The sequence below is a fragment of the Corvus kubaryi genome, unplaced genomic scaffold, assembly GCF_017639235.1.
Source record: "Corvus kubaryi isolate FWS band 111438036 unplaced genomic scaffold, C.kubaryi_AGA036_p1.0 37199, whole genome shotgun sequence".
In the NCBI taxonomy this organism is placed as follows: Eukaryota; Metazoa; Chordata; class Aves; order Passeriformes; family Corvidae; genus Corvus; species Corvus kubaryi.
In genome coordinates, this window is record NW_024581056.1 from 2,159,160 (window position 1) to 2,175,263 (window position 16,104).

Here is a 16,104-nt window from a genome sequence, read left to right on the forward strand (position 1 = left end):
AGGACTCACGTTAGAGAAGTTCATGGAGGACTGTCTCCTGTGATTGGGACCCAGTGCTGGAGGAGGGGAAGGGTGTGAGGAGTCCCAGCACTGAGGAGAAAGGAGTGTTAGAGACAACATGTGTGACTGCAGCCTCCATTCCCCATCTCCCTGTGGAAGAGGTAAAAAAACCTAGGAATGAAGTTGAGCCCAGGGAGGAGGGAGATATAAGGGGAAGGTGTTTTAAGATTTGGATTTATTTCTCATTATTCTACTCTGATTTGATTGGTAATAAATTCAACTATTTTCCCCAAGTCGAATCTGTTTTGCCCATGACAGTGACTGGTAAGGGACCTCTCCCTGTCCTGATCTCAACCCACAAATGTTTTGCTGTATTTACTGTCCCTGTCCAGTTGAGGAGGGGAGTGATAAAGCCGCAATGGTGGTACCTGGCATCCAGCCAGGGTTAACCCACCACAGGCCCATCCATTATCTGACAGTCCTAGAAATCTTTGAATTATTCTAAAATAGCAAAGACAGAGCCTTGTCCCAAAGATTCGTAGCCTAAGTGCACAATCTAACAAAGGTCTTTTTTTTGTCTTCTAATGAATGAACGGGTGTCTATTGAAGCATCCAGTGAAATTAAGACACATACACTTACAACTAAAAAAATCACCTGGAAGGAGGAAAAGCATTAGTGCTTTAAACTCTGCTTAATGCTTCACAGAAGGATTCTGGCAAGAGTTTTTAGAAGTAGAGAGCACCTGTTTACAAACCCATTCTTTTAACATACTGCCTTTCAAAACCCCTGGGTCCATAATGCCGTGTGAATATGATATCTAATAAACTGTAATGGAATTCTGCATAAATAGAGGGTTAATGTTGTTGTTGGCCTATTCCCTAATCTCAGTTCAGTGTTTCACACAGCTTGGTTATCAAAGGTTGCAAATATTGTTTCCCTATCCTAAACTTTTCATGCAATGTACACCTCTCACAGAACTGGTCTTTATGCTTGGATACTAATTCAAGTTTATATCCTTATTTGTTTACATAGACATACAAAGGGAAATAGCTAAGAAAACGTCTCTTTTTTTTTTGTTAAAATATTTATAGGAATGAAATCTGATGAACTTGAAAATCAATCCACACCTGCATTTTCAGGTAATCAGTTGTGAAAATTAAATGCATAGAGAAAAAAATACATAGGGAAGAAGGAACATGTAAATCTATAGAGAGATGAAAACAGTCAATTTGAAAAAAAAATTCCTACTACCAAAAACAAAGTTCCTTGACAGAATAATTAGAATAAAATCACCTATATGATCTACTTCAATGTCAAAAAATATTAACTCTGTCCGTGAGAAAAATTTTAGCTTTTTTCCAAACTTAAAAATGCAAATCATACAAACTAAGTCAGAAAATTCAGAGAAGTAAAACAAAAGATGTGCTCCCCTCACCTGCTAAAGCAACAGAAATGCAATTTATTTATAATAATGTTAATCAAAATCCATTTCTGAAACCTTTTTTTTAAATGAAGTTATTAGTCAGAAGTGAAGAACTATCAGAAGTCATGGGTGTTTATATTCATTCATGATTTTCTGATACTTCTCATGAAAGATTCAGAGATAACTCAGTGTCCAGCCCAAATTTCAGTAATTACATTCTGCCTCTTTAGGTTGCCAAGTACCACTGGCTGCAGCTGAGCTCTTGTTACAATACATACGAGTGTGTCAATACGGCTGGAGTAAATGATATGGCATGAATTTATATTTTAATCTAGGAAAAACCTCTAGGAGGCACAGCATTGTTTAACTAGGTTCTGTCAGTACATACTTTGAGATTCAAGCTTCCATAAGACAAAACCATAATTGGAGCTGGTTGCTTGCAAGATATGCATGTCAGAATGCTGTGGTAGAGGAATATGAGAGAAAGGAAAATGATGAAAAGGTGGAAGCGAATGTGTCACCTTGGGTGAAAAGGAAAAGATGGGGGTGGAATATTGGGCAATTCTTACATCTGCCTGCAGAGAGAGGGATTTATTAACTTCCTTTCCGTAGAGGTTTTAAAAAAGGAACAAACAGAAAAACAGTACTGTGTGGAACAACAGTTCTGCCCAGACAAAGATATATTTTATATCACATGTGGCTGATGAGCCAGCAAGCTTCAAGTCATTACACATTCAGAATTGTAGTGGTTTGGTTCAAAATATCTATTACTTACTTATTTTCCTTCTGTGAGATAAGAATTAGGAGAAAGCAAAGCAGGCACAAAACTTAACAGTTGCAGTACAAAGAAGGAGTTTTGTTACTACTAGAATTAAAAGTAAAGAGAAATAACAAGAAATTAAAGCAAATCCCCTCCCCCTTTCCAGCACTTTCCTCCTTTTACCCAACTCACACAAAGGGTAACAGAACATGGGATTTTAGTTGCAGTTCTTGATTAGTCTCTTTCATATGCTTAAGGAAAAAAGGGTTTTCTTCAGCTGCACATGGTTCCCAAATTGCCACCAACAGCAGACCTGCCCGGAAAGAAACAATCTGCTGTGGTGTAAAACTAATCTCTTCCATGAAAATCTCACAGTTCCTTCACACTGCCAAACATGGACCATCACATGGGGTTATTAATCTTTTTAAGGATGAGTTACTTTGACCTGAACACAAAGGCTTTTTTTTGCCACAAGTCTCTAAAAAGCCTTTCAATGCTTCTATGTAGCCTGGCATAGGCACTCTTCACAATTTTCACAGGCCACACGTGAATTTTTCATCCCCCCATGTATTTCAAATGGATTAAAGAGACAAACAGTTTGTGATATTACAGTTTCTTACTACGGCATGCAAGAAGTTTTTTAAGCTACATGCGAGAAACGCGGCACCGCCCTCCTTTTCTCCCGTCGCCATGTTCAGCTTCGTCTCATGTGACTCACTTTCTCTTACTCTCTGACTCTGAAGCCGCCATGTTGAAGAGTGTTCTTGTTCAGGCTTTACGGTGGAGAAAGCTTCGGTCCCTTTGTGCTGCTGGCTGCATGGTGTCTTCTTCAGGGCGAAGTGTGCTGGCTGCAGACAGGAGGCTATGCCAGCTCCTGTTGGCTCCGCCGGCTCTGCGTGTGGAGAGGAAAGGGACCCGCCGGTCCCAGGAAGCTGCGCCGGATGGGTTTAGCTGTGCAGCAGTCCATGGCTGGTTTTAGCTGCCTACGGCTCTGGGACAGTTCCCCCCCCCCAGTGGCCCAGGAGCTGTGCTGCGGAGTTGGGAAAAGGGGAGGGGGGCAGGGGCCCCGGCCCAGCCCAACCCAGTGGAGCCCGGAGGCTCCGAGGCCCCCTCCACCTTCCTGCAGGCGAGCTCGGACAAAAGGCAATTCCAGCCTTTCCGTGTGGTTTAAATATGTAAATTGTGAGAAGCGTCATTAGTCTAAAAGACTGTCCATCAACTCAGGTTCAACCCACTACAAGAATAAAGAATGTCAGTGGAAAAAAAAGCTTTTCAAGTACATAATGTAGGACTGCGTAACTTCTAAGTCACTCATCTTCCACCAAATGAAGGATATAATAAGCATAAAGTACAAGTCCCCTATCCAACATTTGTTGTTTTCCTACTCTGCATGTGTTAAATACAGTTTTCATTTGTCTAAACACATTCCAAGAGAACTTGTTTTGTTTGTGATGGGGGACAGGAGATTATAGGAGCAAAATTTCAGGCATTTTGATGCCTGAAGTGGCCACCTAAAAACAGAGACTAGACAAGAATAAGGGAATAAAGGTAGGTATTTATTTGAAAGGCCTTCAAAGGTACACCCTGGGGAGGCCAGAGGCTACTACCAAAAATGGACCCCAAGATGGACGACAGGTCACAAGTTCTTCATGCTTTTATAAGTTAGGTTCATTTGCATATTAGGGTTAATTCTCCAATTAAAGCTTCAGTTAATGATGTAATTTCCCCAAGCTTGCCTCCCCTTTAGATATTTTTAGTTTATACTTTTTGGGCCTAGGACAGTCTGAGTGTCCTTGGAGAGCAGGCCTGGAGAAGCTTTGTTATATCTACCTAGCGTGAGAGAGCAGAAGTTAACAGGCTACAAGAAACTTCAGAGTTACACACTAGGCAGTATAGGATTTGAAAAATATGAAAGTTAAATCTAAGGCATCATTTTGTTTTGAATCGTTTTGGTATCAAGGTGTCATGGGTTAGCAAGCATAGTCCCAGAAGTGATGTCCTTGCCAAGGGGTGCTTACAGCTTCCTTTGTGACCTGAGAGAACCTATCAGCTGGCCAGTTTGAATATGGACAATTCTTTAAGCCACTTAAAGTTGTGACCGCCTCTGTGATCCACACTTAAGAATAGAAACCCTGAGGCAGAGGCTCTCTCTCGTTTCCAGTGCTGGGACAGGTGGCTGTGGGCCCCGTGTGGGGGCCAGTGGGCCTGGCCCAGGCCCTGCTTGGGCCAGGCCGGGCCAGGCCACGGCTATCCTGGAGCTGATGGGCCCTGTTCCACCCGTGGAACCCCCCCACAGCCCTGCTGTGGGCAGTCGGAGCGGCTTGGTTCCCCCCCCCCTCAACTGCGATAAGCCACATTCCAGCTGCAAGGCCGAGGTGAGATTAACCCTTTTAGTGCTGTGAAGAGCTGAAAACCTGAGGGAAGAGAAAGAGGAGATGCTTAAAGCTGAAATTCTGTTGTGAAGCTATGATATGTCAGAGTACCCATTGTAATTTCATGAAGATATGGGGGATGGAGTGTTCAATTTGTGCTTGTTAGCAAAAGCACCTGCACTGAGATAGGCAGATGCTGACGCAGCTGTAATTTCATGAGAAGTTTGGACAGGGAGAGATGGAAGCGATGAGGACTTTTGCTCCAAATGGGAAAGGAGAAAACCTCAGTTCCTAGACATGCTCCCAGAGATAGTCCTAAAGGTGAAGATGAGGAAGACTGTCGGGGGCCCTCCCCCCCTGCCATGTAGCCCTGGGAGAGGGGCCCTGAGGGGACAGAAACGGGGTTTCCCAAGCCCCTGGTCAGCCTCGTTCCCCATTGGTTAGTTTGTGTTTCACTGTGCAGGCAAGGATCCTCAACCCAGACTATGAGACTGGCAGAGCTCTGGCTATGTGGCTGAAGAAATAAACATCTCTGAAACATCTACCAAGAATCCATCCATATATATTTCTTTTCCACGGGACTCCTGGTTTGATATAGGCGTGTCACAGTAATCCCTGCTGTAACAAATGGTGGAGAATTGAGAGCAGAACGATCCCCAATCCCTAAGCGACTGATTTGTGTGAGTAAACCCTAGAAACTTTGGATTCCTCTTCTTGGTTTTGTTTTGCTATTCCATATCTAAACTATGGAAGAACCGTGGGAAGACTCTTGGCTTTCAGAGCCGCATATGGACATTTATCTTAAACTTAAAATGATTCTTGAACAACAATTTGTAAATTTTAGCTTGATTCAAGCTCAAAAAGAACTGAAACACTTCCTGGCATGGTTGTTTAAGAACTTTTTCTATGTTTCTTGGGACTTAATTCTTACCAAAGACTTTTGGAACACCGTTTGGACACAGTTAAATTCTGAGTCAAAAGATATGCCGATGAAAGAATATTTTCGTGACTATTATTTAATTACCGAGACTGTTGAGCGATGTCAGCTGTGTCCTGGTGAAGGGAAGCGTGCCTCAGGGACCGTGCGGCCTCAGCCACATGCACCGAGCGCTCTGCAAGCAGCAGCGAAGCAGTTCCCATGCGTGGGCGGAGCCTCGCGAGCCGCAGTGTCGGTGGTGGAGCGAGGGGCAGGGGGAGCAGCACGACCCAGCGGTGCCCGCCCTGCCCCGCGCAGTGCATGGTGGAGCAAGCCCCATGAACGCCTGACCAAGAGGGGCGGCATGCGGGCGGCGGCTGCCAGCAGCAGAGTGGAGCTGGGGCCCAGCCAAAACGCTGGCTGGAGCAGGGTGTGGGGGAGTCGTCGCTTGGGGGCCCGGCCGAGACATGGCTGCAGGGCCTGGCAGCGTCAGCGAAGCTGCGACCAGAGGAGGCGACGCACAGAGAACTGGGCAGCACGGCCCGGCCCAGCCCGCATGGCCCCGAATGCGACTCTGGGAAGGGCGCACAAGCACAAGCAGCCCTGACAATTCCAACATGGGAGCGACCGAAAGAGAGAGCAAAGACACAGCGAGACAGAAAACAGCAGCCACTGGGAAAAAGGAAAATACCATTGTAGCTAAGATTTTAGGAATAGTAAAATGGTACAATGTTAAACAAAATTATGGTTTTATAACGAGATGTGACAACCAACAAGACATATTCATTCATAGAACTGCTATTAAAAAGAATAACCCTGAAAAATGCATCCCAAGCTTGGGAGATGGAGAGGTGGTGGAATTCAAAATTATACAAGGTAGAAAAGGGTTACGAGCATCGCGGGTCACTGGGCCTGATGGTGTTCCTGTAAAAGGCAGTATATATGCAAAAAATCGTAGTCATGTTAGACGATATCTCCATTGTAAGCCCCCCCTACAGTCTCCCTTTCCTAATCCCACCTTTCCCTTTTACCCTATGTCCTATTACCCCCAGTGTATTCCCAATCTGTTTTTTCATCCATGGTTTCCCTCACAAAACCATACCTTTGCCAATTGTTTCCCCAAAAATCCCTTTCCAATGCCGAGTGGGGGATGAAAAGGGGAAGGGAAGAAATTAAACCCTCTCCTGCCTCAGTTTCCCCACAAAGCATGCTTGGAGAGTCCTGTCTCCCTTCTGTCAGCCCTAAGATGTTCCAGAGAATCTGTTTGGACATTCAAAGACTCAGGAAGGTGGCTTGTTTTGTTTTGAAACTGTTCTTGTTTTGTTTATCCAGTTGTTTTCAATGTTAAGTTTTACATCTCTTTTGTTAAAAATAAATGGATGAAATGTCGGGGGCCCTCCCCCCCTGCCATGTAGCCCTGGGAGAGGGGCCCTGAGGGGACAGAAACGGGGTTTCCCGAGCCCCTGGTCAGCCTCGTTCCCCGTTGGTTGGTTTGTGTTTCACTGTGCGGGCAAGGACCCTCAACCCAGACTGTGAGAGTTCCTCGGCAGAGCTCCGGCCATGCGGCTGAAGAAATAAACATCTCTGAAACATCTACCAAGAATCCGTCCATATATATTTCTTTTCCACGGGACTCCTGGTTTGATATATGCATGTTACAGTAATCCCTGCTGTAACAGAAGACCCTTTGCTCCCAGGGAAGGAGAAGGGCCTCTGTTCTTAGAGATGAAATGCTCCCAGAGATGGGTCAAGAGAACTTTTGTTTCTGAACGGCTCAACCTTAAAATTATACCCCAAAAAACTTCAAGAGTGGACCCTCAAAAGCAGTTGTGGGAAAAGCTGCAAGTTGGGGGAAGGGACTCACATGCGAGCAGAGAGACTCCTCTTCCTAAATGGACTGAACAAAGTTATTTGGAAGTGGGCGGCTGTCTCGTTGTGATAATGTGTTCATAGCATGAGCAAGAAGAGACTCCTCTTCCTAAATGGACTGAACAAGGTTATTATGGAAGTGGTAAACAGACTGAACATCTTAAGGGTTGTCTTTTTACATTGTCAGTGAGAGAAGGGAGGAAGGTGGGGGGAGGAGAAGAGTTCTTTCAGGTGTGGTATAATTTTTTTTTCCTCTTTTAGGTCTGTTAATAAACTTCTTTATATTCTTTCAAGTTTGGTGCCTGCTTTGCGTTTCTCCTAATTCTTATCTCACAGAAGATAAACAGTAATGAGTATTTTGGACCAAACCACTACACTAAATTGGTGTTTCCGCCCGGTTACAAAACCAACCTGCTACAGATCTTAAGATTCATTTTCTGGTATCTCTCTGAGGGGAAGAATTCCTATGCTTACTCTTAATGGACTCCAGAGATAATTCAGTATCATCTCAAAATTGCTTAGTCTGTTCTGAAATGGATTATCCCTCCAACAATTTTAATTTAGAAAACTGATATTTATCTATCGGCAGGAAGGAATCATCCTTAAACATCAGCAGTGCCAAATGTGTGGATGTATTGGCATTAACAGAGATGGTATAGGAGACTATATCACAACATTGAGGCCAAACTATAGAGATGTGATGTTATAAAACACATAGCAAGGGTACTACAGGCAAGTTCAAGTCTGTTCAAAGGACTTTTCATGAAGTGATGTCCGCATTAATGCATAGGGTACAATGGTTCCTAGAGAAATCAGCAAACTAAAATCTAGAACATGTTCTCTGCCCAGCACTAGAAATTATTCAGAAATACTATTGAACAGCAAGTTCTGCAGGCAGGACCCAAATTTGCCTAGCAACCAATCACACCCCAGCCAGGATGTCTAAATCTTTGTTTTGTATATGCCAGACAGTATATTTTTCACAGTCATCAACTAGTGTTGTATGTAGGATCAAAGAATCCTAAAAAACTTGAGTTGGGAAGCTTACTCTGTAGGTCACCCAGTTTAACTTCCTGCTCAAAGCAGGACAAGCTTCAGAGGTTGCGTATGAGTCTCAGATCCTGCTCCAGACAAGTCCTGACTATTGTCAAGGACAGTGACTATTTATCTGCCCTGCACCACCAGTGTCAAGGTGTCATGGTTTGACAATGTCTAAACACCAGGCACCCATGAAAGTTGTTCGCTGACCCTCTCCTGCTATCGTTGGGTAGAAGAGAAGGGGGGGGAAAAAAATTAACAATGGGCTCATGAGTTGTGATAAGGATGGGGAGAAAATACCTTAAGGGCAGAAAAGGTTCAAATTTATTATTAACAGAGTCAGACGAGGATAATGAGAAGTAAAATAAGCCTTCAAAACACATTCTTTTCCCCCAGCCCCTCCCTCTTTCTCACTGACAGCACAGGGAGACAAGCCATGGGGGGTTTTGGTCAGTTTGTCACCTGAGATCTTTTTCAGTTCACTCAGGGAGAGGAGTTTTTCTTCTGCTGTGCTGTGAATCCCTCCCACGGACAAAACAGTCTTCCCAAAACTGTTGTGGCGTGGGTCACTCATCCACAAGGTGCAGTCTTTTAAGGATAGGCTGCTCTAGTTTGGAAGCAAGGGTCCTCTCTATCTCTAGAAGCAGGGGCCCTCTCTCTCTATTAGGGTCTCCCACTGGATCACAGCCCCCTCCGGCATCCACCCATTCTGGCGTGAGCGCTTTTCTCTCGGGCTGCGAGTGGATCTCTGCATCTCCCGTGGATTTAATGGATTACAGGGGGACAGTTTGTTTCACCATGGTCCTCACCACAGCTTGCAGAGGAATTTCAGCTCCGGTGCTTGGAGAACCTCTTCCCTCTTTTTCTCCACTGACCTTGGTGCCGTCATGTTGTTTTCTCTTACATGTCCTCATTTACTCCTGCTTTCTATATAGAAGAAAAACTGTTCCCCATAGGTACCACTGCCAACAAGTTCCACCAATTCAAAGATTCTTGCAGCATCCCACAGCACCAAGAGGTTGAGTTCGTCTAGGTTCTACGTTGGGGAGTCACTCACCATATTTCCGCTGCTGGCCAGGTGGCCTCACCACCACCACACGGGCAGTGGTGGCTGCCATGGCTCTGGCATTATTTAACGCCTCTCTTCATGGGGGGCTTTGGAAAGGAGAAGCCACCGCTGCCACCCCTACCCCTGCCCCTGCCCTTCTGCCTGCGGCGCAGCTGGCTAGGGGCAGCCAGGCAGGCAAGGCTCACTGTGGGCTGCACTGAGATGGCGGCAGCCATGGCGCATCACTGCGTGCTGCCAGGATAGTCCCAGTGGCAGCTTGCAACCCCTGGAAAAAACTACCAGTGTGCTGTTTGGATTTCCATCTTAAATATGTCATCACGGAGGCATTACCAACCTCTCTAATTGGGCCAGCAGCATGTCCACCTTCAGAGCCATCAGACTGGCTCTGTCGGACATGGTGGAAGTTTCTAGCAGCTTCCCACAGAAGCTACTTCTGTGGTCCTCCCCTGCTACCAAAAAACCAGACCATGCCAAATCAGCACACAAGGCTTAAATGATTTTGTTGCAAAGATTTTCTTTCCTTGTTTTCCAGCAGTATTTCCTCAGCTGAAATCTATGACCACTTCCTTTTGCCTTTTTACTGTTCACTTCTAGGAAGTCTTCTATCTCCCTGTCACCCCCATTAAGCAGTTGACAGTAACACTAACAACATTTTTTACTTCATTTTGGGCTAAGCAAAGCCAGTCTCTCCTTATGAAAAGTACAATCCAGCTCTCCTGCTGATTGAGCAACCTTCCCCTAGACTGTCACCACCTCTGTCATGCCATGGGACCCAAGATGGAACATATTCCTTCAGGGGAAGCCTCACAGTTACTGAGTGAAGAGAACAGTCACTTCCCTTGATCTGCAGCCTCATTCCTGCTAAAAAAGTAGGATGCTGTTGGCCTTCATTACCTCAAGGGCTCTCTGCAAGTTTCCGTACAACAGGACTTCTGGGGCCATTTTGTGTGGAGATGGTGCCTACCTGAGTAACACCAAAACAAAACAACTTGAAAAAAATTGTGATATCAGGATAAGAACCATAAAAATACCAACCTGGGACCACACTGAGAATCAAGTTCCCCATTCATTCAATCACATACTACATTAGCTCTACTGACCTGTGCTGTGCTTCAGTCTTCCATCACCTTCAGACAAATAAGAAGTAGTAACTGATTTATTGCTAAATCTAGTGTGATAAATCTAGTTAAGCAGAAGAAAAAGAAAAATCAGGTTCCCAGTGAATATTCATAATAACTTTTTCTTCAAACACTAGGTAGCGTGTCCAAAGGTTATAGGACTTTTCTAATAAAGAAATAAACTTCTGGTATTTAGCTCATTACTAACCATGAAGGAAAAATTTGCATCATACTTATTATGATATATAACATGGCTGTATGCAGAATAGAAGTTTCCATAAAATGGAGTTGCACTGAAATTAAGAGTATGCTTTTTTTGCTTATACTAGCACTTCATCTTTTATCGTGGGTTAGTGTAATATGCAGCCAAAGCCTTGCTCTTTCAGAAAGCCCTGGACATGGATTTTGCTGCTGTTCATCACTTAGTCTCACCCCTGTCTCCTTCAAAGTGCAGTATTATTTATTTTGCATAGAATACACAAAGAGGCCCTGAACCTCTGGACTGAAGACCACAGCAAGCCTTAACTGAAGCTGAATTCTCAAAGAGTGAATTTTAGAGGGGTTTGTCTTTCACTTCATCCAGAAAAATTTCCTCACTGAAGTGGTTGTCAAGCATTTGAATGGACTGCCCAGGGAAGTGGGGGAGTTACCTGGAAGGGCTCAGAAAATGACTGGACATGGCACTTAGTGCTATGCTTTAGTTGACAAGTTGGCATTTGGTCAAAGGTTGGACTCAATGACCTTGAAAAGCTTTTCCAGTCTCAGTGATTCTATGATTTTCTGATTAGTGACATGAAGATATCCTAGTTCCCTAATACAATTACTTGAGGGAGAAAAGAATATCCAAAATCTTGGGTTGACCTTAGTAATTCTGACATGGGGAGACAAAAAGGCCAAAGACAACAAGAAGTCCTGATTTTGCATTGGAATTAAGGGAGCAAGGAAAAGTTCCTGTCCTTACATTTTGCTTTACACATCCATCCCCAGGCTGTGTATTCACAGGAGACAAGTAGTGTCTTGACTACATGTCCTAATTTCTGCTTCCTAATTTCAGATATAATGGCATTATTCATTATTACTTCAGTTTTGCTACCACCTTCCCAGTGGATGTTCCAAATATTGGACCTTGTGTCTCAGACACTTCTACAAACACAGGAAAGCTAGGAGGCAGGAAGCTAATCTGCTTTTTTACGGGAAAGGGCAGGATATGTTCTTTTGACATCGATCAGCTCTGTAAAAGGATGGCAGTCTTTGTTATAAAAGCTTTTAAACTAGAAGGGTATCGTTTGTAATTGTACTACACAAGCACTCCCCTTTATCATGTCTAAGTTCTTGGTTGCTCTGCTGAATTCTATGCAAGGTGCACAAGCCTATTGTCTATCACATGTGAAATTCAGAACCATGCGTCTTATTTCTTTTACTTGAATTATTTGGCTGCCTACTTTATTTTTCCATACAAAAGAGTCAGTTCCAGCTCTTCATTTTACTGTGTCGTTTTTTTTTTAATGTAGAGCTTTCTTAATCCTAACATGGAAGCTTTTATCTTTCAAGCAAGTAAACATGAAAAAGACAGATTTCTTTTTAAACCTAAAGACTTATAAAGGTTTTTTCAGCTTCTAAGTTTTTAGTACTCTAATCCTTTATTCTGCTTTTAATGTAATGTGAATTTACAGTCAGAGTTGACAGGGATTTTTTTTTCTTTTAAAGTATTATGCTGGAGGTTGCGTGTATCAAGGAACAGGTAACAGAATGCAGGGGGAGGTGGTGGTGATGTATTATTACAAGTCTGGTATGTCTGGCTAATTACTTGTTTAGTAATTTAGTTGAAATAAGTTTCTAGCAGTTATTAGGATCATTAAAGCACAAAGTAGGTTAGTCAGTCAGTTCCATACTCAAGCCCCTTAACCCACTGACATCTAGTTTGCCTGAGGTGGAAGAAAGGATCACACATCTGTGCCTTGTAACTGTGAATATATGAGATTTCCATTGCAAGCTAGAGCAATATGCCTAATTTTACCACAAGGTAAAGTTTTAACCCCACCTCCTGTCCTCCCCCATTTCATTCTTTCTAGAACTGTGATTGCTGATTGTGCTTTCATTATGCATTCTACTGACAGGCCAGAATATGGGGTTTTTTTAATGCATAATACACTTTTGATTTGCCTTTTTTGTAAAAAAAAAAAAGCATTGCCCAACAGAAAGAAAGCAGATAAATTGTCACTAGGCATTATTTTTAGTGCAATTACTGAATGAATGCTGTGTGTGAGATATCCGTGTAGCTACATCAAGACTTTGGATTTATTTCTGAAGGAAAAAAAATCCTAAACAGTGTTATTTTTCACCTGGAATTGCACATTGACCTGACCCCGAAATAAAAATGGTTTTTTCTGCTCTATTTATTTAGTAAATATATTGCTTGGGCAACTGGAGGTCAACATTATTCTGTGCAAGTTCTCAGGTTAAGTAGCCCATTCACAGCAGCTCTCAGCCTCTCTGGCAGTACTCAGAGACATGATGGCTTTAAGGAAGCTGAAGTCCAAGATTTCCTTTGTCACCAGGAAATTAATTTTGTTGTGCAGCAGAGTGTAAAGGTGCAGTGAAAACAAACATTTTTATTACATAGGGTAAGTGATAACAGAGGAGGGCTTTGAAGTTTACATCATGTTCATCAAGGTCATTGCCATGGTTTTAATTAGTTCGTTTTAAATAAAATGCATCTTTAGATCTCATTTGGGCAGAATTTTGTCCTTAAAAACATGAGCAAATAATTTGTGTGGTCTGGATACACAGTGCCAATAATAACAACACATAACTTTCACACAGCTCAAACAGTAAAAGTCCTAGATGCCATAGTTCTTCTAAGCCCCAGATAAACTAAGAGGTGAGAGGAGCAAAAAGTGGCACTGGGAGATGCTTGAATCCCTACAGGAGCTCATGGCAAGTTTGCCATTGTTTCTGTCATGTTTTAGAATGGAGCCTCTTACTCTGAAAGGACCACAACCTTCAAAATTTATGGGGAGCAACAGAAAGGCAACTTCTGCCATAATAAAAAATCAGTGATAATCCAGATTAACCAGGCTATTGTCTATGCAAAGGCAGGAAAGGATAATAGATCTCTAAAGAAAATATTCCTATTAGGACCGGTATAATGCCGTATCTTGTAACTCGAGAGTTTGGAAGCATGTCAGGCCACATCAGACTAGCCCTAGGTTCTAGGCCATGCACACAACTGTAAATGTAACCCACTGGCAAGCTGGCAAGCCTTGCCAGGATATAGGTGGTAAGAATCCAAAAATTATAGGAGCTTCTTAGGGTAAAATGGCCTGTACTCAAGAAGAAAAAGGTTATTTGTTTAGTTCTAGAGGTTTCTATATCGAAACCCGAGGTGTGGTGTAGTGGTGCATCATCCCCGCTTCTGCTTTTCAGGCCTCACTGTGACCTGAGAAATACTCATTAGGCCTCAGCCTTGAACAACAGGGCCTGGGAACAGCTCCTCTTGAGTTTATCAGAAACACTGTCTGCTCCCAGGAACTGCTGCTGTCCCACAAGCACCTGTTTTCTTTATTAACAGCTTTGAAAACTGTTTTTCTTGCCTAAATGGCATAGCATCCCTGTTCTCACACTTTCAAGGAAAACGTTATCAACCTGAAGTGAGGCCAGAATGAAACATTGTTATGACTAAAGCCCACTCTCTTGTGACCCTATAAACAGTGGTCCAAAATGAGACCCTTTGAGCTCTTCTGGATCACAGCAGGCTGTGACCAGCAACCTCCCTCTGAGTGGCGCCTCTCAGAGCCAGTTTGCTATATTTGGAGGAACACCAAATGAAAACACACCCTGGGCCAATAACCCCACTCCTCAAGGCCCAACTCTTTCCTCACTAGGGAGATGCAAAGGCTTCACAACCTTCAAGGGGAATTTTTCACAAGTATTTTGCATTGACTCTTTATGTCTGTGTGCATACATGTGCACATATGCTACAGCAAATCTGTGAGAAATGCTGCTTTCTTAGATGTTTAAGTACCTTAGATGTTAGGCCCTAAGTAATGTTAAATCATAAGTTAAAAGCTAAGTTAAATACTGCTAAGTGTTGTTCCTTTGTTAAACTGTTATCATTTACTGTTAAGCTTGAGTGCTGTTAAGTTTGTAGGCTGTATTCTTTTTTATCCTTGCCCTTACTATCCTTTTGTCACACACACCTAAACACACATACACACAGAGATAATTCTCAGTTTATTTCTGTCGCTGTTGAGATGGTCATGACACACATACACTCTGCCCCAAGCAATGGCAAAAAGCATGTTTATTATTTACACAACTTCTTTTATATACTTTCTTAGCTACATGTTCGTTGACTATTATTTTGCTACAATACAATACTATTGGTTGTCTATAGTGTACATACATTCTTTGCTAAACATTGGCCAGTATCCTCCCTTTTGCAGCTGTTACAACTTCTTTCTGTTGTTTATCTTCTTGCTTCTGCAATTCTCATGGGTACAAACTAATTGTATCAAAGGAAATGTCTGCGAGGCCTTCAGACCAGCTGTTGGTTCCCACAGGTCCCCCTTTCCGTTTTTCAACTATGAATGCAATGTTTATGGTCCTCTGCAGGGCCCTTTGCAGAAAGGACAACAAACATGGCACAAGGAGTAAAATAAGAAGGATAACAATTACAAATAAACATCTCATTTTCATAAGGTCCTTAACACATTTAGCAAGTTGCCAATTACCGAACAAAGCATTGAACCAGTCAGACTCATCCTCTTCCCTTAATTTTGAAACACTTATTTGTAAGTCTTTGATATTAGCAAACACTGATTTGGAGTGGTCAGAAAGATTCATACACACATGCCATCAAAGTCTTCACAACCATGTCCATGCTAACAGCAAAAAGTCAATGGCTGCCCGATTTTGCAAAGTAGCATGTCTAACAGAATCAACATCAGTTAATAATCCTGATAGAGCAAGTGAAGTGGTATTAGTCTGCTTAGCAAACCAGTAGCCTAACGTATTTAACAATCCTAATGCTTTTCCAGCCACTACTCCTAGGGCAAAAAGGGAAATTAAAACATGTTTTTCTAAATTCCAAAAATCAAGGGCATCATTGTAGTCTCTTGCACACAAATAAGATACATGGAATACATATCATAATCAATAAGAACCCATCAAGAACAGCCATGCTACTGACAAAGAGGCCCACAGCATAGGAAAACAAAAAGATAGTGTCCAATATCCCCAGAGAGAGAGAGGGCTGCTCCTTCTGCACTTGGAAGTAAATGGCTACTGTTTCAAAGCTCGTATGGCTGGAGCTCAGGGGCTGTGCTTTGCTCCTGCTTTGGCCACGAGGGCTGGATGGTGATTGGGTCATTTTTTCTCTCACTGGGCCTTGTTTTCTCGGAGGCGATCCATGTTTGTCCAGTCGGGCAGGTACCACTTTAGACCTGTTGGCAATAAAACACATGTGTACCTTCTCTCCTAGGCTAGTAAATCAGCTAAGCCTTGCCATTGCACACCCAATTGTGCCATTGTGGATCC